Source organism: Podarcis filfolensis (assembly GCF_964270895.1).
Source record: "Podarcis filfolensis genome assembly, chromosome: 1".
Taxonomy (NCBI): Eukaryota; Metazoa; Chordata; class Lepidosauria; order Squamata; family Lacertidae; genus Podarcis; species Podarcis filfolensis.
In genome coordinates, this window is record NC_139604.1 from 41,058,717 (window position 1) to 41,084,570 (window position 25,854).

Genomic DNA, 25,854 nt, shown 5'->3' on the forward strand with positions numbered 1-25,854 from the left:
TTTGGTTTTCTGATAATTTAGTTTGCTCTCCTTGCAGTATACTGCTAGTATTTTCATGGCTCTTTAAAGGCCTATAGGAGTTCTTGAGAGGATTGCTGCGTCATCTGCATAAAGCAGCACAGGGATAGATATGCTTTCCTGCTAGTTTTGGAGGCTGTAAGTTCATATTGTAGAAGAGAGGTACCATATCATTTATATAGAAATTGAATAAAAATAGGGCCAATATGCACCCTTGATTGATGCCTTTTTTGGTTTGGACTGCGCCCCATTGGCCAGACTGAACCCAACATCGAGGGACCTACCAATCGGGTGTTATGGCTGACCAATCTTACCCACCCACAACACAGGAGGTCAGTCTCCAGGTCTCACTGCAACACTTGCCCTCTCTTAGGGAGGACACATTGCTGTAGGGTAACCATAGCGAAGGACTATTCACCTTACCGACCTAAGGCATGGTACACCAGGAGAGCCAGTGGAGCAGATCTGAAACTGCAGATTGAATGGTAAGAGTGCACATATATTCCAATTAATAGCTTTGGCCCAAACCATTTAGTGCTTTAAAGGAAAACCAGCAGTCTAAATTGCGCCTGGAAACACACTGGCAGCCAGTGCAGCATATATATTTGCATATGAACGAGGCCATACATACACTGTCTTCTAACTGTATTTACTCTTACTCCTTACTGCCCAAATACTTTCCTTCTTTCCTTCCTTCCCTTCATTTCCTCTGCTGCTAAAAACGTAGATTACGTTCCATAGGACAGAGATAAATTTATTTATTTAGAATACAAGGGTTCAATCCAATCCAAATAGCTTTATTGTACTAGCTATTGGCCACAACATGCAAGGTTTTGGAATCATTCCCACAAAGTCTGTCAAATCAGAACAGGGAAACTCTTTGCTGAGATTCACGTCAGAAAATGGGGTTATTTGTATACTGTATTAAAAACGTATGTGCTGCAGAGAAGCTGACTGTGCCATGTTATTACAGTGAAAAAGATGTCCCACAATATATTCAGCATATTTCAGTATCACCATAAATAAGAAACAATATTTGTGGTGACCATCAAGCGATTAAAAGAAAATAAAGAATGGATTTGAGTACTGTAGTTAACATTAGATTCAATCGGATAGTTGCAGGAAGTTCTGATTTTCTCTCCCCAAATTAATGCTTGCTGGCTATGAGTAATATTATCAATAATTCATCACCTGAGTTCATTTCGATATGATCTGTTGATGCACACCACCAGAGCACATGGCAGTAATATGAGCATTTAGGTGATTTACAGATCTACAAAATAGCAAATAATCAGAAATTTCTTCAAGTGACAGCCTGCAAGGGCTTTTGAACATTTGAAATGAGGATGTGCAACAAGATCAGTATATTATAAATCACGTTCGTCTTTTTTTAGTACTCTCTGGTGGTTCCAGGGTAGAAGTGCGTGCACTTAGACCATCTACTTCCAACACTGTTTCCAGTGCCTAAGTGACAGATTGTGTTTTATATAATGGTGCTCTTTCTATATCCTTATTAACTCTTTAGTCCCTCAAGGCATTTTACATTCACTGGTGTACATCATGGAAACAGGCACTATGTGTCTGCAAATATTTATTTATTTATTTATTTCAGTGCCTGTTAATCCTGATTGTTGTGGTCCTGAACATGAATCATTTAATAAAGCAAACCCTGCAATGGCAACCCATTCTATTGCTTTGTAATAGAGATGCATCTTCATTTCTTTATATGCTGCGCTTCCTACATATAGCAGTCTCTCCGACTCTGTCCTGTCTGTCCACTCTAGGCTGCTCCGTAGAGTCCCTAAGTACATGGAGAGGGGTTACGTGCATGTGATTGTTGCTATGAGGTGGGCAAAACCTCTAGATAGGCCCAATTTGTCTGCAGACAAATTCCTCCCTGGCCCTGAATACGGCAACCAGTTAATTCCACAGCAAGGTTGTGCAAGAGCACTGCCTGCTTACCTGCAGGCAGGGCCAAAAGATATAGGGTGGGTGGGATGTCCCTTGCCGACTAACACTGCCCACTCACAGCACTGCTGGAATATTGTGCTATGGGGGCGGATCTAAATGAAGACTAGCTCCCCTAAGTCCACCTCCAAAACCACGCCCACTGGAATGGCCACAATTGGCCAATTTAAAGTGCAGTTTTTGTCAGGACAACTCTGAAGACCCTGTGACTGGCCAAGGCTGTTGGTGCCACCACTGGTCACTCGGGTTAGGACTTCTGCCCCCCTGGTTCCCCAATGAATTTCTATAGAGTGTTTGTATTGCTACTGCTGTGGTTTTAGGCTTTTTTTTTAGTTTAAGTTTTATTGTACTGAATGTGTGGCTACTCTGTAAATTTCTGTGGGTATTCTGCGATAGAAAAGTAATATGATAAATACTGTACTAAACATAATAATTTAAATGGAGGTGAGAGCATCCTGTAGAGGTGATTTCACTTGGTACTAGTTTAGAACCTTTTTTTTTTTAAGTGTCATGCAGAGCAATGCTATACATGGTTACTTGGAGCTATCTCCCACTCAATTCAATGGGGCTTTTTATCTAGTAAGTATGCTTAGCACGGTGCTAGCCATTCCTTGAGAATGGCACTCTGTGTATTATGTAGGCATTTCTTCATATAGTTGTACAAAAAGGGGGTAACTCAGATAATAATTTTGTTTATGGTTTTGCCTTGGAGGGGAAAAACCAGGGTCCTTGTGTATTCTGCAATGTGTCATGACTAAAATGTTTGTCTGCCTTTTGCTAGAGGTGGAGAGTGTTTTTGTCTGAGACACAGCTGCATGATATGGATTAGCCCTAAACAGGACCCAACTTGTATTTGTGGTCTCTGGTCTTGCTTAAGAACACTTTTGCAAATATTTCACACAGGAGGCCTTATTTTACTAGGGCATGGATTCCTTGGCCAGAACGGATGTAGCCTAATCATTATATCTTCCACACACGAAAGGACTTATGCAGTGTCTTGAAACCTGATGAGGAACTTGTGGTAAAAGCCAAGAATGTTGCATCCACAGGTGGGCATTCTATAAGAAGAATCTCAAATTGCCATCATGAATTTATATATGCAATGGTGAACACATTGTTCAATTTGATCAGAAACTTTTTTATGTTCTTGACATGTGTGGAGAACGTGCCTTGTGCTTTCATAGTATGCTTTTCCTTAAGTAAACTTTTTTATCAGCTGACTAGGCAAGAGATATGCCTTTCTGAGGACATCTAGGGACATGAATGTGGTCTGTAACTGAACTTAGTAAGCTATAGAAAAAGCCGGTCGATCACATAGAGTTATAGACTGAATTCTCTAAAGCAGCAACTGTGTGGATTCAAAATTCAAGACTACAAATCAAACAGACTTATTTCTTGACAGTACAAGATAATTGAGAGGCCTTAGATTAGGTATGCCCCAGGATGTGTATAATAACATATGAGCCTTTCTGGATCAGGCCAATGGCCTATCTAGTCCAACATCCTGTTCTCACAGTGGCTGACCAGATGTCTGTGGGAAACCTGAAAGATAGACAGGAGCATTATTATTATTATTATTATTATTATTATTATTATTAACCACCCTGTACCCCAAAAATCAAAATATAAAACCACAAAACGCATAATAAAAATAAAAACAACAACCACCCAATAACCCCCCACCCCCCAAACCCCCACATTTTAAAAGGGCATAGGATGTTAATCAAATCAAACAAAGGCCTAGTTAAAAAAGAACATTTTTGCATGGTATAATAAAGGCGAACTTCCCTGGGGAGAGCATTCCACAGATGGGGAGCCACTGCAGAGAAGGCCCATTCTCGTGTTGCCACCCTCCGGACCTCTTGAGGAGGAGGCACACGAAGAAGGGCCTCAGAAGATGATCTCAGGGTCTGGGTAGGCCCATATGGAAAGAGGCAGTCCGTGAGGTATTGTGATCCTCAGACATTTAAGGCTTTATAGGTCAAAACCAGCACTTTGAATTGAGCCTGGAAACTAATTGGTGGCCAGTGCAGTTGGACCAGGATCAGTGCAATATGCTCATACTGTTTTGCTCTGGTGAACAACCTGGCAGCTGAATTCTGCACTAGCTGAAGTTTCTGAACTGTCTTCAGAGGCAGCCTTATGTATAACACATTGCAGTAATCTAACCTTGAGGTTACCAGAGCATAGACAACAGTAGATAGGCTATCCTTGTCCCGATAGGGGCATATCTGGGCCACCAGCCGAAGCTGATGGAAGGCACTCCAGGCCACCTGAGCCTTGAGTGACAGCAAAGGATCCAGGAGTACCCCCAAGCTACAGACCTGCTCCTTCAGAGGAAGCGTAACCCCATCAAGAGCAGGCAATCTCCTACCCATCTGTCTAGGGAACCACCCACTAACAGTGCCTCAGTCTTATTGGGATTGAGTTTCAGTTTGTTGGTTCTCATCCAGTCCATTACTGAGGCAAGAAACTGGTCCAGCGCTTCCACTGCCTGACCTGCAGATGCAAAGGAGAAACAGAGCTGTGTGTCATCAGCATACTGCTGACAACGTACTCCAAACCTCTGGATAACCCCACCCAGCGGTTTCATGTAGATGAACCCCACATTGAAGGTTTCATGGGCCTGAAAAGCACTCCCCAAGCAACACCCTTTGGGAACAACCATCTAAGTAGGACTGGAACCACTGCAAAGTGGTGCCACCCACCTCTAGTTCGGAAAGTCGCTCCAGAAGGATACCATGGCCAATGGTATTGAAAGCCACTGAGAGGTTGAGGATAATTAATAGGGACATGTTTCCCTTCTCTCTCTCTCGACAGAGATCATCATACAGATAGACCAAAGCAGTTTCTATGCCAAAACCAGGCATAACAGCATTTTCCCCACTTGCAGTTCCCAGCATGATTCCTCTGACAGTGGAGGTAAAACACAGCCTTCATGGTTGGTAGCCACTGGTGAGCAATACAAGGTTTGTTATTTCAGTGCCTTTGTCTTGAGTAAATCTCCAAGGGCAGAGGTTGCTTTCCACAGTAACATATACTAAAAATGTATAGGAACATATAGTAAATCAGAAGTGACAATGTCACTGTGCTCAGAGTTTCTTTACTCCCACAAATGTCAGTCATGGAATGAAAATGATGATTGTCAGGGGCAATGGCATAATGATGGCATCTAACGGTAAGGCAGAGTTAAACAAATCAAGGCTTACTGGGAATGAGCAAGCATGCTGCTCACATCATGTCTGTCTCCTCCATTTGCTGTGCTGGGAAGAAACAAACCAAAGTTTTTGGGAGGAAACAATCCTTAGTGCTTTTGTGTGAACCAGTCCTCGTGAATTCTTTCTCTCCAAACAAGCCATGAGGATAAGCCAAGAACAGACCATGTTTCAGGATGCATGCTGGTGCCAAGTCCCTTTTCTGAAAAGTCTTCCAGTAGGTCTTTGAGGTCCCAGAACAGCACCACTATCAGAAATTATTCTGCTGGTGTATCTCTGGGTCTCATCTGCATTACTTAACCACTGTGTGTGAATTTGATAAGCTATTTTAAGGGTGTTAAGGAGACCTAATCTACCTTGTGATATTAAAATTTCAGCATGTGCATTTGCGTGAAAACACACACACACACACACACACACTTCATCATAGCCAGAGTTCCCTTCACTTCCTTTTCAATCATCCACTTACTGTGCAAAATCACTTTCCAGCTGCTTATACCCCTTGACAGTTGGGTGTGTGAAAGTACATCTGTCAGAGCATTGTATATTCAAAGGTTGGCTCATCTGATAACAGTTCGTATTACTAGATATGTCAGCTTCTATTGTGTACCCACAGCTATTTATTAGGCCTATGTAAAATGTATTTCCACCACCTCCCCCAAATCCAAGTAAGTGCTGTTGTCTTTTTAAGTTTATCCTTTTTGACAGATAAAAGCTGAACAAGGATGTCTACACCTAAAATAAGGTTGTTATTGCCTCAAGGGAAATATTGGATGCATGAGAACGTTTTTGCTAATTGTAGAATAGAGAGGCCCTTTATTTTGGCAGGGAAAAGTTGCAGGCTGCTTATGGCACATGCATATACTTGCAATGCAATTACATTTAGGGTTTGATCTAGCATTGCTAGTGTATGGTGTCTATATTTCCCCCTTAATATATTTCTTTGGTGTTCTGTGTAATACGTGCTAGATAGAAGGAATTAGCTTAATACAAACAGTTCTTAGTAACCAGATACAGCATTGGAGTCATCCAACATTTGAAATAAATCGAAACGTTGCTTTTTGTATAATTACCATGTCAAGAACTTTAGATTATTTAAAATGGCAATCTTTCACCTCACCAATCATAAATCATGATAGAGGACTTTACTGTGTATCTTGCTATCTATTATTTGTCAAATGAGTCTCAAATCGTTCAGTGTATGTGCTCTTTACATTTTTTTATTTGTTAATTAAAAATCCCCTTCATACCAGTATTTAAAATGTAATGATGCAATTATAAATTTTAGATATTGTACCTTTTGGGATTTGAGGGGATTTTTGACATATCAAAATTATTTTATTAGATGAAATGCTTCTATTTCATTAGAAGAATTAATTAATTAGATGGGGTCTTCTAATAGTCTAGTATTAGATAGCTGTATTTCAGGGCAAGCACCAAGTTTGAAGGTTGCCTCTCAGTGGTGTCTGGTGTCCATTAGGCCTGGTAGGTTGGGAGATTGGGAGACTGATGGTAGGAGGACCCAAAGTGAATGATAGGCAGAGCCAACTAATTCTAGTTTTATCTCTGTCCTTCTCCCTGTTGAGTTCTAAAATGACAACACTTGGACTAAGGAGAAAGCTGACAGACAATACCATTGACAAATAGAATGTAAGAGTTGTTGTTTATTTATATCCCACCCTTCTTCCCTAAGGAGCCCACAGGGGCAGACACAGTAATGAAAAACATTTTTAAAAATCTAAAGTTTTAAAACTTTCTAAACATAGTTAAAACATTATCTCACCCAGCAAAAAATACTGATCCGTCCTCTGTAGTAGATTTCTGCTTATGGCTAGTATGGCAGCAGCCTAGTGAGTATTAACTACTCAGTGTGTACTTTCAAATTACCTTGATGATGTAAATTGGGTTTTGAACCCAATTTCAAAATGAAAACGTATGGCTACCTGTATTTTACCACAATTACGCAATGTAACAATGATCTGTTTTTGAATAATGACATGTTTTTGTGCATGGAAGCACCAACAATCAGCTGTTTGTCGGCACTTGCAAAGTGCTATGCATGGGGCTTTGCAAGTGCCACCAATTAGGTGGCTGGTGGTGCCTGTGACTCTGCCTGTCAGCCCATCCATCTCTTTACCTGACCCACAGGTAGGACAGGTAGGCATGGCTTGGCCCAAACAGCCTCACAGCTCAAATGGGGATGCCTAAATAGGCAATGTGAACATTCTAAGACAAAGATGGATGGGGTGCCTGTGGTCCTTTAGATGTTGTTGGACTACAGCTTGCATCACTGCTCGCCCATTGAACCATGTTGACAGATGCTGAAAGGAGTCTAACAACATCTGAAAGGTCGCAGGTTCTCCATCCCTGTTCTAAGTGAAAAGGGCTTTAGACTAAATTTAGAAAGCTCCCCCAACCCCCAAATTAGGAAGATCTTGAAAATACATCATTTTGAAAACAGCTTCTCATTGCAAAAAAATAAAAATTAATTCCACCTTGAGAATGCAAAGGTATGTAGGCATCATTCACCCAAAGGGTAAGTCAAGTTTATGCTAATGCACAATTTTTTTATGTTAGGCTACCTAAAATAGAGGCACCTGCTTAATGCACGAGTGACTCACACCCTCCATATTTTGCTTAGTTAGTGCTACATTTTAAAGAGACAGTTATATTCATATTAGGTCATTAAATGAACTAATTACCATCACATTTTCTGGCTGCTGTACTTTTATTTTGAAACCCTTTGAGTGGCAGTCTGGTTTTATCTCTTTAAAGCAGAAATAAGTATTTGGGCATTTATATATCCTCAGGTTCCACAACAGACGTGACAAAGTTTATTTGTTTGTATAGCTAGATACCATTTATATATATAAATCCATATCTCTTGGCAACTAGATTCATGAGATATACCCCCAGGATACAAATAAAAGCCTTAGCTTTCTTGTGTCTAGCTGCAGCTAATTCACTTCTAGTACAAAAATATCCTGGGAATTAATAATTCATATCATAGGTACTCTGAAATTATATCATTGTGAAGCAGAGTCTCTCCACTGGCTGTCCCTACCATTATTGCTGCATGTATCATGGTCCAAGAGATAATGAAAAGACTACATAATGGTTAGAATCTTCATAACATTAGCTTTTGAGCCAGTGCTCAAATTAGTAGCACTTGCCAATATGCTATTTCTCACTCTGTTTTGCCCTAGGTCTCTTTGGCCATGGCATTCGCTCTTTTTTCATTTACGAAAAAACTATAAACCTTTCTGTGGAGAGATCATAACATTAGGGTGCAGGTTTTGACTCCATATCCAGTCAGATCTTATATAAGAAAATCTTAATTTGGCTATATACAGTAAGAGTTTTTATTTCCAAACAACAACTTTTTCATACTTCCAGCATAATGAGAAGCAAGTCTCCAAAATAAGAATCATTTAAACAGCTCTCTCTTTTTAAAATCTCTAACTGCACCCATATAGGATATCACATTTAAAATTTCAGGAATTTTTCGAATCAATTTGTAAAAGTGGCGTGGAAAAGATAGGGCTGCTTCTTAGATAAAGAAAAGGCCAGTCAAAAGGTCTGTAGTGTACATTCAGGAGCAGACCACAGTGGTTTCTAAGGGAGCTCCTTGGATTGTGGATCCAATAATTTTAGGGGTTTCCCTGGTCATGTGCAAGAAATTGGATGCAACATTTCCAGTGCACTCACTGGAAAGCTAGCTAAACCATGGTTTGGATGTTAAGTGGAGTTGCCTTGTAATAGAGAAGGCCACATGCATTTCTTTCAGGAGTGGTTTAGAAGATAAACCATGCTGAAGTCCATAGCCTGATTTGCTTTATTTAGGAAGAAATAAGAAGGATTTCCTCCCCAAATGAGAATTGTCTGCTTTTATGTTCGTATTTGTTGTTTTGGTTTTTTGCCTTCCTAGCTAATAAATGGATTTGACAACTTGCTTAATAGACATCTGCATTGTTTGTTTAGCCTATTTTTTGAATCATTAAAGAAATTTCAGCATGAGGAAACTTGTTGACTCTTGTTTGCTGCGAGGTAATTTATTTCTTCTTCTTGTGCACTGTTTTGTCACTGAGGCTAAAGCTACAGAAGCAGGAGCTTTACAGTATTCATATGTGTAAGATTCAGTTTTGGGCAAGAAGGTTGGTCTAGATTTATAGGGGACCTAATACTGGGCTAGGAACTGTTTTAATATATGATCTTCAATGTGAAATGAGTACATTATCTCCAGATATACTGAGTCTTCCACTGCAGAAGATGAGACACAAGAGGATGAGCAAACCAATAGTCCCAAATTATGTTTTCTGAGAGTTGATGAAATTGACCTGAGGCTTGCAGAGTAAGTACACAGCATTTCAAAATTGAGCTTAGCCAGAGGGATTACACACAGAAATGAGGAAATGGAAGCAGGTCTCCCTGTCTCTTAATGATAGCTTTCAGAGGAGACTACAAGCAGGGAGTGTACATCAGAAGAATGTGTCAGAGAATAACAAATATTGGCAAATGATCAAATATATTATGTTAGAGTGATCACAGGAAGATGAAGAGTCCAACTAGTGCAGCATTCTGTTTCAAAGAATGCACAGCTAGATCCAAAAATACAGTATGAAGGCTACAGCCCTCCCAATTCTCCCCACCCCCCACCAGCAGCTGGTGTTTATATAGGTATATTGTCTTTGACCATGGAAGTTCCATTTAGTCATAATGACTAATAGTGAATCATTACATTGTTCTTTGAATGGAATATATTGATATATTACTAGGTTTGAATAATGGAAGGAAAAGCCTCTAATATTATTGCAGCAAAACGGTTTAAGAAAGACAGGGTTGATATCATCCTTTTCTCCTCTTTGCTCCCTGCCCCCACCTACTCTTTCAGGTTGTATGTGATTGTTCCATATATTGTTAACAATATTATCACGCATTACACCCACATCCGCCCACCCCCACACCAAGCTCTTAAAATACACTACTTTATGCAAGTTAACATGAATAGATGTAAGGGTTTGCCTTTAAACTCTGCTGAGCGATCCACACCTACAGCCAGCTGCAACATTTTGCGCTCTGTTCCCAGAATCTGAAAAGCTCCCCTTTCGTGCATCAACTCTCCTCACATCCCACCCACACCCTCACTTTAAATATATCTTAGGCAAGCTTAGGTGGTAAACTGACCCCTTTAAGCTCACCTAATATGTAGGGGAAAAGAATAGCTTGAACAGCTGAGAGCGAGAGTCCTGCTAATTTAGAAAAAAATATATTGTGACTAATATAACAAAGACTTTGCTGCTTGTTTTGAATTGAAGGTTTCTTTTGATGCTTCTAATCTCACTGAAGTCTTTATCACATGGTTTGAAACTGTACCTCTGAGCTCAGATTTTCAAGAAAAGTTGCAAAGGCATTTGGTAGATAAGTAGTACTCTGTGCTATGAATTTTATTTATATCAGTCTACAAAGGGTTTCTCCTTTGTAAAGTTCAGGGAGAAATGTTCACAGGCTCCAGAAGAGAAAACAATCTGGACAAAAGAACATAAAAAGATGCATCTTCTTTTCTCTACCCATGGGCAAAAAAGAAATCTTGTGCCTTTGCAAAAATGTAATAGAAGATGTTGTCTCTTATTCTATGCTACCTTTATCTAAGCCACTGCACCAATTATCTACTTAACATAGACCCAGGTGTACTTTCCCTATGTGATGAAGATTTCTGAGCTGGAAGTTGTAGAACAGCAATTTAACACATGCTTAGATCAGGCATAGCCAAACTCGGCCCTCCAGATGTTTTGGGACTACAACTCCCATCATCCCTAGCTAACGGGACCAGTGGTCAGGGATGATGGGAGTTGCAGTCTCAAAACATCTGGAGGGCCGAGTTTGCCTGTGCCTGGCTTAGATACTACTACTGCCCAGGTCTCTATGTGGTAGCGATAATAAAGCTAAGAGTTTTAATTAAGGATAGTTTTAGAATCCGCTTCAGTCAGATCCTGCCTAAATATTATGGGTCTAAATTCCAGCATAATTTCTAGAACTGGGCGTGCATGCATTGGACGTGGATGGTTCATGGAACCTGTGTGCCAGCTCACCCCTGACCAAGCATGGCTGCGCTGCACATCTGCCTGCTTGTGCAGGGAGGAGCCCATCTGGCCGATGCATGCCTTGGCAGGCAGATCCCGCCTCCCCTCCCCATGCTGACCAGGTGGCCATTCAACAAGGAGGCTGGGGATACGACGGCAAGGCCAGGCTGGGCTCTGGGGCCCAAAGACCACCAGGGGCAGACAGGGCAGGAGACTTTTATGGAGACTCTTGGCTCATGCCCCCTAAAAATTGTGCTCCTGGGGCTACACCACCCTATTCCCCCAAACACTATGTCCCTGGTTGTTCCAACACATTTTAGACCCCATTGGTCCCTGAATTTCCCTGAAGAACCAGAATGGTCTGAAACACATTGGATCAACAAGACTTTTTCTTCTCTGCCACTTTTTTGTTTGTTTGTTTCCAGTTATGTTTTGAGGTCTTCCCATTTTTGTTGGACCTACTATAGGCTTTGATACCCTGAATATGGTTTGGTAATTTGTGCGAAATGTAGCAGGCTTCACTGGACACGTCTAAAGTGCTTATTAAGACCAATGGGTTTTAGGATAAAATTGCCGACAGTAAAGTAGAGAAGAAATAGAATTCTATCATAAATAGGGGTGACTGATTAGGATTTTGCTTTTAAATTTTTAAAAAAAAAGTCAAAGGAATCATGAGACTTGGAAAATAAGAGAACTCTTCTTCCAAAAGGAAAAGGGCAGAGGTAGAAAATGTCACCATCTCTATTTCCTTGGTTAAATCTAGGCAAAATCCTGCCCCTTTCCTTATTGTTTACTGATGTGATGCACGTTGCCAGATCTCTCACAGCCTGCTGCATATCACCTCATCTGTTCTGTATATGCAGAAGGGTACCAGAGATAAAGCTGTCAGAATAAAATAAATTCCTCATTTTCTATAAGCTGTTCTGATTGTTGTCTCTTTCCATAGCAGAAGCGCTGTAAAGTTTATTTGTGATGGACAAAGATACTGAGATAATTTCTTTTGGGAAAAGAACACTTTTTTTTTTGCATGTGTCACAAGTAATATAGTTGGTGGCTTGGATCTCGTGTGCAAACAGGATCTGGAGTTGCCTTTGACACATTCCCCTGTCAGTGAGGAGCCTCCCCAACTGAAAACAACTCTGATGCTGAGCTGGTCCTAATTCCATCTCTGTCTCAATGGAGACACCAGTGCTGGGACTAACAAGCATCATGGACCCAATTTACTCAAAGGAGTGCCTGTTTGTTTGCCCAGTGTTGAGACTGTAGCTGCTTGCCATGCATATAGCTGTGGTGGCTCTGCTCTTCAAAGCAAGCAGCAGGTGGCATGTTCAGGTTGGATGAAGGTTTTAGTTCATGCTTGGATCTGCATTTCAGCTCTCATGTACCTGCTGATTTCTGAAGCCTGTAACTTGCCTTATGCAATCTTATCTAAAAATTGAAGCCTTTGGCAGAACTAGAGTTCTTCATCCAATGGGAAGAGCCAGGATTTATTTATAGAAGGATTTCTGCACTGCCACATCATGAGATACTAAGGTGGTATACGCTGTTAAAACATAAAACACAATCTTTTTAAAAAATTAGGAATACAGATAATTAAGGTGACTGGCCAATCGAAATTTTAAAAGCTGCAAAGGCCTCTTGGAACAAACAAAAAAAGTATTCAAGTGATACCTGAAAGTCAAAAGCAAGCATGTCTGGTGAATCTCTGCTGGAAGAGTGTTCCACTACATGGGTCTGGCAATACTATGTAAATGCTCAAATTCTGGTTAAGGTCAGTTGGGCCTCTGTAACACAGGCAACAACTAAACAGCACTCCTCTGGATGAAATGGAATGATGTGTGGGCAGTCCAACATAAATCCACCATTAATGCAATATTATTACAGCAACAGTGACATGTCCCAGAATATACTCACAGACAGACACACACAACACACCAGTTTAGCCAGAAAAGACTCGGGGATATCATTTCCTGGTGAGAATCATGGGGGTTGTAGTTTTGTCTTCCTCCTGAACTGAATTGGGAAGCAGACACTCCCCCAGCAACTAAAAATCCCATAATATTTGACAGGAAATGTTTCTTAATATACTCAGACCATCATTTCTAGCAAAAGTTTCTCCTGGGTTTAGAAAGCTGTGCCCACCATCAATTTTGTCTCTTCCATTTGCAAATATAGGTACTGCTTTTTGATTTCCTTGAGAAGGTGGAGGGGTAGGGGAAACAATTTAGCAATAGGAATTTCTAGTTTATTGAAAGCCCTATACCCTTAAAAAGTTTGAAACCTAATCATCTATAGGCTACTGGGTTTCTAGAAAGATGACAACATTAACTTCCTTTTCACATGCATTACTGGTTTGTCCTGTTTGGTCTATTAGTAGTACTGAAAATAATATTTACCAGACTTCTCAAGGTTATGTTCTCATATGAGAGAATAGGAATGTCTGTTCCTACTATCTGCCATGTTTAGACTTAATTTGGTTTTGCCACCACTTGTTGTGGATATGGAGGAAGGTATGGTTGGTAGAAGCACCCCAGAGAAGTAAATGCTTACTTATTCATATGCATAGCTGGAAGCCTAAGCATTTGTGCTTTTATTTTGATTTGTGGACTAAATGCTTAAACTCTGGAACAGCCTGGATATATCTTTGTCTTATCTATCCCACACCAGCCCTTTCTTTTTTCAGTTTTGTTGTTAACCTTTGGCAATTTCTTGCTTCCTTTCTGCTTATACTTATGTTCACAACACAAGCCAGTATTGCATGAATCCTCAGGTCTAGAGGGTTTAGGGCCTTAGAAAGTGGCAGTTTTGCCAGGGTGACCAACCTCAAACCTTTACTCCAGAGCATGACTCTCCTAAGTGTGTGGGCCAGCCTAGGTGGTCATTGTAACAGTACACTGGTACCTCGGGTTACAGACACTTCAGGTTACAGACTCCGCTAACCCAGAATAATACCTCGGGTTAAGAACTTTGCTTCAGGATGAGAACAGAAATTGCACGGCAACGGGAGACCCCATTAGCTAAAGTGGTACCTCAGGTTAAGAACAGTTTCAGGTTAAGAACGGACCTCACAAACGAATTAAGTTTTTAACCCAAGGTACCAGAGGTTCACCCAAGGATGAACATGCCTGAGGACGCTCCTTCCTGTCCAGCACCCCAGCAGTACCACTACCATTGTTCTGGAGGGTTGGGGAATCAGTAAAAGTTGCTCTCCTTCTGCTGTCAATCAGCAGGCTCCCTCTGCTGGATCAACATTCTCATCTGATTAAAAGAAGTCTTTCTATCCAGAGAAGGGAAACTGTGGCTGTAGCCCTGTGTTTAGTGGCATAGGAAGGGGGGGCGGAGGGGGCAGCCTGCCCCGGGCGCCACTCTGGGAAGGGTGACAAGATGGCCCCTGCCTCCCCCCAGCTGTAGAGTGGCCAAGGGCACCTGCAGTCCGTATGAGTGTTGCTCTCGCACAAGCGGCATCCCGTACGGACTACTCATGTGCAGCATTCTGTACAGAGTGCGCACGTGTGGGATGCTGCACATGCGCAGTCCGTACGGGCTGGGCCGTCTCAGGTGCCGGAGAGGGTTCCTCCGCCACTGCCTGTGTTACTGAGTTATGTTAAACAATCTCTCAAGTAACTAACCTTGTTAAATTCACTGCTGTAAAATATTTACCAGTGCTAATGCGCAACATGCTTTAAATATTCCTAAATTACGTTTGATCACTTAAAGCAATTCACTAAAATTTGGTGCCAGAATGTGCCATTACATAAACCTAAGAGAGGATTCACACAAACAGCTTTAAATAGTGCTTAATTTTTTAAAATATCTGTGAGGTAGAGATTGGTATTGTAAATTAGTCAACACACATTTTAATAATACATTTAAAACACACATTTTAATAATACATTTAAAAATACATGAGCCAGGCTTCAAAATTCAGTTCAACCTTACCTGTGCTTTAGACTATGGTTGACGGTAAAATATGTCTATGTCTTTGCTGCAGTCCTGGAAGATGGAATTTCTTATTACTTCTAATACAAATGATTCCCAGATGATTCTAGTAAAAGTTATACAAGAACAGACCCACTCTTGAAAGATGAGAGAAAGACCATCCGAGACATGCAGTATTTTTGAACATATGATTCCACAAGAAATATATCCCTGTAGGAGCAGAAAGTTAGTGATTTGTTTTGGGCTGAACGTGGCATATTCATTTCTCATACATTCTTGAATTGGAGCAATACTGAAAATATAGGAACAAATATGTAGTTGTGTGTTTTAAATGTGTTCTTTATGGTTTCATGAGTGAAACTATTATGTGAAAATATGCATCTGGCATCTTTTGTTTTGGAGGAATAAGCATTTTTCTTAATTTATGAAAGCAAATGATTATTTTAAAATATATATGTACTGTATTTTTCGCTCTATAAGACACACTTTTCCCCTCCTAAAAAGTAAGGGGAAATGTGTGTGCATCTTATGGAGCGAATGCAGGCGGGAGGCTCTGCTCAGTGCTCTCTTTAAAGAGCTGCGTGGAGCGTGTGTGCGGTTCTTGGGGGCTTTTCCCTGAGGAGGGAGAAGGGGTGCCCTTCTCCCTCCTCAGGGAAAAGCCCCCAAGAGCCGCACACACACTCCGTGTGCTCTTTAAAGGGAGCGCGACTCTTGGGGAAGCCTTAGCCACGCGCAGCCTCCCCCGGGCAGGGGAAGAAGTCTCCCCTTGCCCAGGAGAGGCTGCACGCGGCTATCCCATAAGCCAGGACAGCCAGTGGGATTGCTGCGCAGCGATCCCGCTTGCTGTCCTGGCTTCTGGGATTCAGAATATATTTTTTTCTTGTTTTCCTCTTCCAAAAACTAGGTGCGTCTTACGGTCTGATTCATCTTATAGAGTGAAAAATACAGTGTATATATCCTGTGTTTTCTAGGCTTTTGCATTTTATCCAATGAGATGCACCATGAACCTAACTAACAGACTTCAGACTCAATAAAAAAAAATTGCAGCAAAAAGTCTAATCTAACCCCTTTATGTATTTGGGGTTCTAGTTGGTTCTAAACATATGTGAAAGTATTTCCATAACATGGACCACTTCCTTGTCAATGTGGCTTTTTTTTACTACAGCAAAGGGGTTAATTTCTTTGTGATGCTTCATCCCCTTCTCCCCAAATACTTAATGTATTATTTCTAATTCAGAATTGGAAAAACTGCATTTGGATCAATTATACTGCGGTCAAATTAAATTTAAACACTGCATTCCATGGCATTAGGATTGCAACTGCTCCCAAACATGGTGATAACTCAATCTTAGCAACATGGCTGTTTCTCCAGATTTTGATTTCGGAGAAAGTGTGACGAGTTTGTGAAATCACACAAAGACATTAATGTTCTTCACGGGCCCCATGATACCCACCTTGCAAAAAGGTGACATGCTAATGCAGTCATGAATTAGTAGGGACTACTGTATTCAGTGGGCTACCTTCCAGATACATTTGGTGAACCATAGCATGGCCACTGTGACTCATGTATTAGTGACCTCAAGGTTGGATTACTATAATGTGCTCTGTGTGGGTCTTTGATTATGATTAATGTTGGATAAAACCCACTGATATTCTCTTTGGACACAGCTTTGACAGCAAAGCATTACATCGATAGAAATGAAGTTCTGTGATAGGTCAGACATTGTTATTAGAACAACCAAAATTCTTCCTTTCCAAGCAAAGGAGTCTATAGAGCAATAATCTTTCAGTTCAGTGAAGCACTTGGCTCTGACTACTGGATTGGAAGCTAAAGTAGTGGTATAACTGGAAATCTATTTATACCTATAAGATAACTTACCACTTTTATGGCACATTTCTTTTAGAAAGTGTTGAATGGACATCATTAAGAACCAAGGCAGGACTGCTCAGTCACACACCAAGGGAACTTAAGTTTGAGGCATACAAGGACAGATATACAATACTAGCACAATTGCAGAGAAACAGTGATGATTCTAGAAAATAAGGAGCACACTGCTAACAATGCAATCCTAGCCATATCTGTTCAGAAGCGGTTCAGTAGGTCTTATTTAGGGTGGCAACCTTGTTTATTTAAATATGTAGGATGGACTTAAATCTAGGTAGGCATGTGTAGGACAATACTATCACTGGGACACAGTGTGATGGGCTAGTACCATTTTTTATGACTTTTGGAGGATGAAAATTTTTAATGTGATCAGAAACTGAGGCAGACCCAGTGACATGTATATGTCCATAGATCATAAAAGTCCAGAGGTAACATGGCTGCTGCAACAACCTGTGTTGTGTTGGACCATGAAGGAGTGACAAGCTGAAGCATTCCTTTCATTCCTTCTCTTGCAGGTCTGATTTTATAGAATCATCTAATTGTAGAGTTTGGAGGGGACCCTGAGGGTCATCTAATCCAACCCCCTGTGCATGGCCAGCACGGTTTGAACGGAGGCTAAGTGCTCCTAACAAAGGAGGATCTGTAAACTAGAGAAAAGCTGATGTCTGAAACATTTCAGAGTTTAAGTCCTCCTTAATTCTGTTGAGTCTGATAACTGCATTTTTTTAATAAAAAGAAATACATGGTTGGTATTTCTCAATGCTGGAGTCCTCCCATGTTTGTGTCATCAATAGAGAATAGCTATTAGTATACACAGTAGCACTTCCTTCACCTTGCCCTTTCAGTGATCCAGGTCATCACTTGAAAAATTTAACTTTTGGGAAATAAGTGCAGATGTTTTGTAACTTCAGCTCAAGGCCTTTCTTTGAGGTGACACTCATGGGGACAAGGAAGTGGAACACACACTTAGGGAGATGCTAATTTCCCTCCTCCGAGCAATGCAGTTTCCTTGAAGACTAGAAGCTGTTATTCTTGTTTCACACATAAAGACTAGTCTCAGGTCCCAATCTCAGGAGTGAAAGGTCAGTAATTTCTTGTCTTACCAGCTCACCCACCACAAGCTGAATGGCTCTCTTTGTCAGTTACAGCCTGATCCTCAACCTTTTTATTCAGAAGAAAGCCTCACTGATTTCATTAAGACTTACATGGGCGTATAAATATTATTAGGACTACAGTCTCAAATTTTTGAGATTTAAATCTGAGAGAGACACAGAAAGAGACTTTCTATAATCACATTTAAAAAAATAGGCATGAACTTATTTTACTGGTGGTTATTTATTTATTTATCAAGTTAGATATAAGATATTAGTCCTACAAAACACTTAAGCATGTTTGATGAACCTATTAAAATTTTTGCAAAGTTTTTCTTACACTCTAAGACTTAGCAGACTCTATTAAACTTCAAACCATTCCTAGCATCTGTGCTGGTTTTGTGTGTGCATCTATATAACATTTATATATAAAAAGTCATACTAGAAGTATGCAGCTTTTAAAAAGTATGGTAAATGCAGCATTTAATATATGTTTTTCTCACTAGACCTCATGTCCTTTTTATTCCTTTCATTTTTCAGACTGGCAAAGGATATGATTCTTATGGAAACTTGGCTTCATGATCCTAAGGAAAGCATAGTTTAGATAATCACAAGTATTTACATATGTATAAGTGAAATACCGACTAAGCTCTCAGATTGTGCTTCGGGGTAGACAGTGGTGCCTCCCCACCCCTCTCAGTTCCTCTTTTCTTTTTTTGACAGCCAGTTAATAAAGACTCAACAATAAGCAGCTGCTTGTGATGTCATTTGGGACTTTGTCCACAGAGCTTGTATTTACAAGCACAGAGCAGCAGAAAAGCTAACTGGCAGCAAACTTCATGCCTGTACTGTAGTTACAGTAGGACTTTCAGCGGTGCTCTTGATGAACTTGAGAGCTAACTCAGTACTGCTCCTCACCACAGATTTTTAAGGCTTGGTAAATAAACACAGCATCCACTCGAGCAATTTCTGGACTGCTGAAAACTTTCGTATGGTTTGGATTTCTCTAGTACGGGAGCATGTTTTAACTGAACAACAAGTAAGGTTGGCTGTTCTTACTGCTGTTATTTCCCTGTTCTAGAATTCTATCAGATTAGCACAGCTTTCTTTCTTTAAATGTTGCTGTATTTATTATGTTTCAGCTTCACTACCAAGGTTTGCTTTTAATTATAATAGGAGCAAGTGTGCTGCTGTTAGGCGGGATTACAGCAAGGCTTTTTCAATATGCTTTATGCATTTGCTCATAAAATGGGAATGTTTGGAGATGAGCGAGAATTCAATTCTAACTTTTTTGTTTGCATTTTTATGATGATATTAAGCTGCCCCTTTTTCAAGTTCCATCCGCTTACAGTTTTAAGTCTAATATCATTGTAGATATTTTGTCATCAGCTAAACGAAGAACTTGAAAATTCCCACTCACCCCTTGTGGCTTCTGTGTTAATGCTCAGATTATGTTAGAATTAGCATTTCAAAATTGTATTGCCGGCTTCGACATAACAGACTAACTGGATCTATCTTGATCCATAGTACAGGTTTTGAAAAGTTAGAAATTTGAAAGTTCAGACGCTGCAAAATGTTTAACAGCTTGAAGCTGTTTTAGTAGAAGTCCTTTATGCTAAGAGTGACAGTTTTGGAATTGGCTGGTTTTTACTGAGAACAGAATGGGATGGAGCACAACCATGGAATCATTAATCACAGTAGTCTCTGGCAGCAGAAGGAAACATGGGTTTGTAACTCTATTTCAGAGAAGAGCAACCTGTGGCCCTCCCATATGTTGTTGGACTCCAACTCTCGTGAGCCCCAGCCAGCTCCAACAACATCTGGAGGGCCACAGGTTCCCCATCCTTGCTTAGAATTTAAGAATGCTTGGCCTACATTCATCAACGAATATACAAACAAAGGTGCATAAACTATTTATCATGTAATAAAAGGGACAGTGTGAATCTGCCATTCCTTGCTCTCCTACAGGGCAAGTCTTACAGGAGAATCCTATGCAGTCTGGCATGCAATTACCGTATTTTTTGCTCTATAACTCACTTTTTCCCTCCTAAAAAGTAAGGGGAAATGTGTGTGCGTCTTATGGAGCGAATGCAGGCTGCGCAGCTATCCCAGAAGCCAGAACAGCAAGAGGGATCGTTGCTTTCGCTGTGCAGCGATCCCTCTTGCTGTTCTGGCTTCTGGGATTCAGAATATTTTTTTTCTTGTTTTCCTCCTCCAAAAACTAGGTGCGTCTTGTGGTCTGGTGCGTCTTATAGAGCGAAAAATATGGTAATTCCCAATGCATTCAGTAAGGCTTACTCCTCAATAAATCAAATAATTATGTTCTTAGGATCCAGTCCTATGCACACTTACGTGGAATGAAGTCTTACTGAACACATTCTAAATAAACATGCACAGGTTTGTACTGTTCATCTGTAAAGCCACCATTAGAGTCTGGCTGTCATGAAACTTCTATAGTCAATAAACCTACATTGCCTTCTGGTTCCTTCTCATGCTGTTCACTCTCATAGCAACTGTGATGCAATAGCTGTTGCTGACAGATATCAGAAGAGGTGGTCTGGATGGTCAGGATTTTCATGCATGCCTCATATGGTCTTCAAATACTTTCTCCACAACCCTCCCTTAGAAATAAAAAATTAAATAAATATCAAATTATTATGTTTGAGAATGCCTTCAGCTTCTCTGTTCTATTTTCAAAATAGTAACATCCATTTGGAACAATTTGTTCACATATTTTCCATTCCATTACCCATCTTATATCCCTAAAGAATACTGGGTTTGGAGGCTATATTTAAGGAGAGTTAGGTGGTGTACAGGTATGGGTGTGGTGTACCCTCAAGCCTCAGTAAAGCTGAAGTTTCCTTAACCTAGGCCCAGCCAACTCATCTGTGATGCTTAGTGAAAGTCATCATTGTTTTCCAGCTGCCCATTATGACTCCACCCAGACTTTACTGCCCATTGATGCTGTCAAGGAGAAGTTCCCAGTTTAACCCAGCTGTGGTTTTAATGTAACATCTGGAGGTAGACAGGAAAAGTTTGCTGCACCAGCTCCAGGCTGACTCAGCAAAGAGGTCTAGACTGGGCTCCTTGCTACAACCTGCTGGTAGGTCAGCTAGCTTAAGATCCAACAAACCTTTGGCCAACTTAGCTCTGTCTCTTTCCTCAAAACACCCTGTTTCAGGGGTTTACCCTGGATACCATTGGTGGGGATACCACTGGCACTGGTGAGCAGAGTGAAGACCTCTGTGACAGTGGAGCCTACCTGCCAGCTGAGCCTGGTACAGCCAGGAGGACCTGGGTGCAAGTATGCCAGTCTCACTTCAGCCTCTTCCAGCACGGCGGATTAAGGGGCTTGGATTGCTCATCCTATGTAGACTAGAAATGCAAAATCATACAATAAAAGCCAATGTTAACATGGTTTCGAGCATGAAGCAGCATATTTCAGTCCATGCAGCGAAATACTATGCAAAATAAAAAGAGAAAATTACCCATAGCTTTGTTTAACAATGGCTCATGCCTTGTTTAATGATGTGTTTCATGTAGTCTTCAGAATCCCCAATTATTTTCTGCTAGTGACATAAAATTAATCAATGTGCATTGAGAAGTGAGAAGGCTTGTGATTATATATATATATATATATATATATATATATATATATATATATGAATATATATGAGAATATATATGAGAGATTATTTATTTGGACTGATGCTAAGGTGTTCTGCTCCAATATGGTGTATGCTGTGGCAGAAGGTGCCGTACATTGTTGCGGAAATTGCCTGTGAGCTGTGAAAAATGTGAATTCTATGGCAAAGCAGCTTGATAATAAAACAGTGGGTAAACATTATGTGCTGAAAGATGGGCATTTGCAAGGAAGCATTTGGAGAACAAATGTTTCTGTTGAGCCCCACGTTTTGATGGGCTTTCTACTAAAGTCTCCTGTTTGTTTTCACAGAACCAGATGAGACTGGGATGGTGTGCACACACAATAGATCTTTGCAGCTGGAAATCAGCGTCACAAATTGTTTTCTTTGACAGTGCTAATTGATTACAAGGGTTTAGCCTTATCTAAATTGTTAAATTCAGCAGTGTCTGTGCTTCCCTTTTCTTTTCTTTTCTTTTTTGCACAGACAAAATAAGGAGAGTTAATAACTACATAAAGGAACATGGGCAAATGATATTTGCTGCCTTTTAAAGCAAAAACAAAGCCATAAATTGTAGATGTGGCAGTGTGAGGATTGACTGCCATAGGAGAGATGCAGAAAAACTTTGAACAGCGAATTGTGTTTTTCTAGGAAATTAATAGTAAATCATACCTTTTGGAGAACTGACAGTATCATGTGTGAGGTCTGACTGGGATGCCCCTGAAAGCCTTTTAAGCTAGAGTGTGTAATAAAGAGGTGAGACATGAAAATATGAATTGAATGAGGGCTACATTTATTGTTACAGATCTCAGCAGAGGGAAATAAGGGGGGTGGAGAAAATCAGTTGCATGTTGCCTTGCGTGAGCTATCCTGCCCAGGACAGGATGCCTGGCAACATCATAGCCCCTCTGCCTTTAAGGTGTGTAGGAAGGCTTTCTTACCCCTCCCCTGGGCTCACAGAACTCTGAGTGGGTGAAATCAGGGTGCTTAATAGGCACTCCATATCCAACACACAGGTCTCATGGCTCAGAGTGGCTCGCCTCTAGAAATGTCCAGCACCCAGAAAGGGGCCACCAGGTACTCACCTCTTCACCTCACCACAATTCTATCCTTGCACCTATCTGCCAACTGTGAGCAGATTACTCTATTTAACAATACACACTGCCTAGTCTCAACCTTCCCAAATGCATACAGCATAGAGTAGGCAGTATAGTGAATCAGATCAGTGCTGTGCAGCAAAAGGGGCTGAAGGAGGCAGCACAAGGGCTTATATTAGCATGGCTCAACTTTTCATACGAAGTGGGCTGCAAGAGTTATTCAACACAAAACCCATGCCTTGTTAGGCAGGCTGTGGAGGCCAAAATTTGACACCACCCCAGCCCTTGCACTGCCTTCCCAAGCCAGATAAGCAGGGTGTTGGGTTTTGTGAAGGAGGCATGAGGAAAGGTCCTAGAGCCCTACCACCTGTTTCTGAAAGCTGGGAAAGTGCTAACTAGGCCACAAGTTTGACTACTCTGGCTTATATATACTGACTCCTCCTACAACATTGCTCAATGTGCAGGTGCATATGGAACATCTCCATGTCATGCCTTCCTTCTAGCCACATACGATGCGTCTGCTGTCAGCCTTGCACTGGCTGTTTGAGCAGTTTCCTGCTATAAATAGACACAAGTTCATTTGTCACAGTGGTTTGCACATTGGCATTATTGTTTCTTCTGTACTGGTGTTTTAACCATTATTCCCCATAGCAAACACATTTGTATTGTTTGGATGTAATGATCGTAGCTCAATAAACTATAGAAATGAACACATTTCTATGCAGTCAGGGAATGCATATGGTGGAGCTGGAGCTCACCTATATTTCCAAGTGTTCAAAAGACTTTGGGGCACACATTTCCCTCTACATGTGACTTGCTTCCTGCAGGAAATAGCTGTGTAGCACTGGTGTAGTTGTAGCAAACATGATTGCTGTGGAAAGTATGAAGCAGCTCTGAAGGCAGTGGTGTTATTTAAATTATGTGGTGTGTTAGTAGCAAGGAATTGTAGTTTAGCCATTCATGAGTTGCTTCATAGAATAGTATAACCTTCAACACTCCCCCCCCCCCACTCCTGAAATGACTTCAAAGGTGCATTTGCAAAATGAAATGGAAGTAATTATTAAACTTTTACACTATTTACCCCCATGGGTAAAGTTCTAGAATGGGTCTTCTAATGTATACACAGTGAAATAACTTAGCTGTAGTACATATCCTTAATTAAAATTATACTTCTTACATAAATGAGCAATGTCTGATACTGGTAAGATTTGGGGGTGAGTTTTGCCAGTAGAGGGCCATGTTAAACTGAATAATATCAGAATGGACCCTTTTAGTGAGCTGCAGTTTTTATGAGGACTTTAAAGGACAATATTTTTGAAGGTGTTTTTTTGGTAATTTTGACATTTTATATCAAATTAGACTATTAAGCACTATTGTCCGCTCAAATTTTTTATTTCAATGGCAGTGAAGTAGTAGACTGATGCTTTTTTGTTTAATCTCAGCTCTTAAAAGTAGGCTGAGGAATTTTTCAGACATAAGTAACAGTTTCAGTCATCCATCATCCATAAGATAAAAGGATAGCTAGGTAGACAGATTAGAAAATGATGTGTTCAGAATACACTGATAAAATGAGAAAGTGGACATTTTAGATCAGCAAACCATCTTTACAGTAAACAGTTCAACCCAAAAATCCACTATTGATTTCTTTCTTACCTAAAACCTGGCTTTTCTGAATGTGTATGCTATGTTCACGTTTTTCTGATTGAACGTAAAGGGTCATTCATTACCCTCTCAGTTGCTTGTCCTTTAAACAGATGTTAAAGGAGTAAGCCAAAGGGTTCCTCCTCCACAGCACCTAATTATAACTGGCACAAAGGATTAACAGATGTTGTAATTGTCCTTATACTTTGCTGAAATGGGTTTCTGCATAATTTGTTTTCCCGTCTCTCACCTGACAATACCATTCCTGTAAGGCTGCATGGACAATGGAGACATGCCTTCAATTTGTTATCAGGGCTTGTTGTACAGTCTTGCAATTTATGTTATATTTATTTACATTTTTAGCATAGTTTTTGTATTAAGCCATGCAGAGAAAAAACACACACATAAATTGCCAGCTTGGATTCCTCCCCGCCCGCCCCCCCCCCATGTATCACATTGTTAGCCTCTGATGCTCAGTAGCTAGTGATGGGACATACAGTGGCACCTCGGTTTACGAACTTAATCTGTTCCGGAAGTCCGTTCTTAAACCAAAGCCGTTCTTAAACTGAGGTACGCTTTCCCTAATGAGGCCTCCTGTCACTGGTGCCCTTCCACCATTCGGCTTCTGTTCGTAGACTGAGGTAAAGTTCACAAACTGGGACACTACTTCCGGTTTTGCGGAGTTCATATACTGAATAGTTCGTAAACAGAGCTGTTCTTAAACCAAGATACCACTGTATACAGTAGAAATGTTCACCAACAACAAGATTTAGCTCAGACCTCAGTTCAGTGCTTTGGAAAACAACCCACTTCACTCTGAGACACTTTGTACACTGCCTGATTCAGTGGGGTCTCTGCAAGTCCACTTGGTTCCTCCAATTCACTATTGAGGAATGAAAAAATGGTTATATTTTTTATTTACATTTTTTAATTTGTATTTAATCCTTTCTCTTTAACCATGAATTCTAGAAGTTTGTAATTCTACAGGATCCCACAGACAATGCTAGATTAGGTTTGCCAGTGAAATGCTTTTGCCATAACAGCAATACAGTGGTACCTCGAGTTAAGAACTTAATTTGTTCCGGAGGTCCATTCTTAACCTGAAACTGTTCTTAACATGAGGTACCACTTTAGCTAATGGGGCCTCCCGCAGCCACCGTGCGATTTCTATTCTTATCCTGAAGCAAAGTTCTTAACCTGAGGTGCTATTTCTGGGTTAGCGGAGTCTGTAACCTGAAGCGTCTGTAACCTGAAGCATCTGTAACCCGAGGTACCA

At 40.7% G+C, this 25,854-nt stretch overlaps 1 protein-coding gene and 1 long non-coding RNA gene across 7 annotated transcripts in view; one reads left to right on the top strand and one right to left on the bottom strand.

Annotated features, from left to right (window-relative positions):
* The window catches only part of NCKAP5 (NCK associated protein 5), a 605,696-nt gene that overhangs the window by 94,619 nt on the left and 485,223 nt on the right, over window positions 1-25,854 (top strand). The window contains exon 1 of one of the 6 annotated variants that reach the window (XM_083581667.1): window positions 21,185-21,299. The exons of the other annotated variants lie outside the window; for them this stretch is intronic. The gene's annotated coding sequence lies outside the window, so the exon portion shown is untranslated. Of the gene's footprint in view, window positions 1-21,184; window positions 21,300-25,854 lie in introns of those variants that run through there. 6 annotated transcript variants of the gene reach the window in all.
* On the bottom strand, window positions 3,471-21,022 carry LOC310748049. The gene is made up of 3 exons (XR_014541071.1): window positions 20,667-21,022; window positions 18,209-18,363; window positions 3,471-3,528 (listed from the first exon to the last, which is right to left on the bottom strand). It is a non-coding gene; the product is annotated as an uncharacterized lncRNA (long non-coding RNA).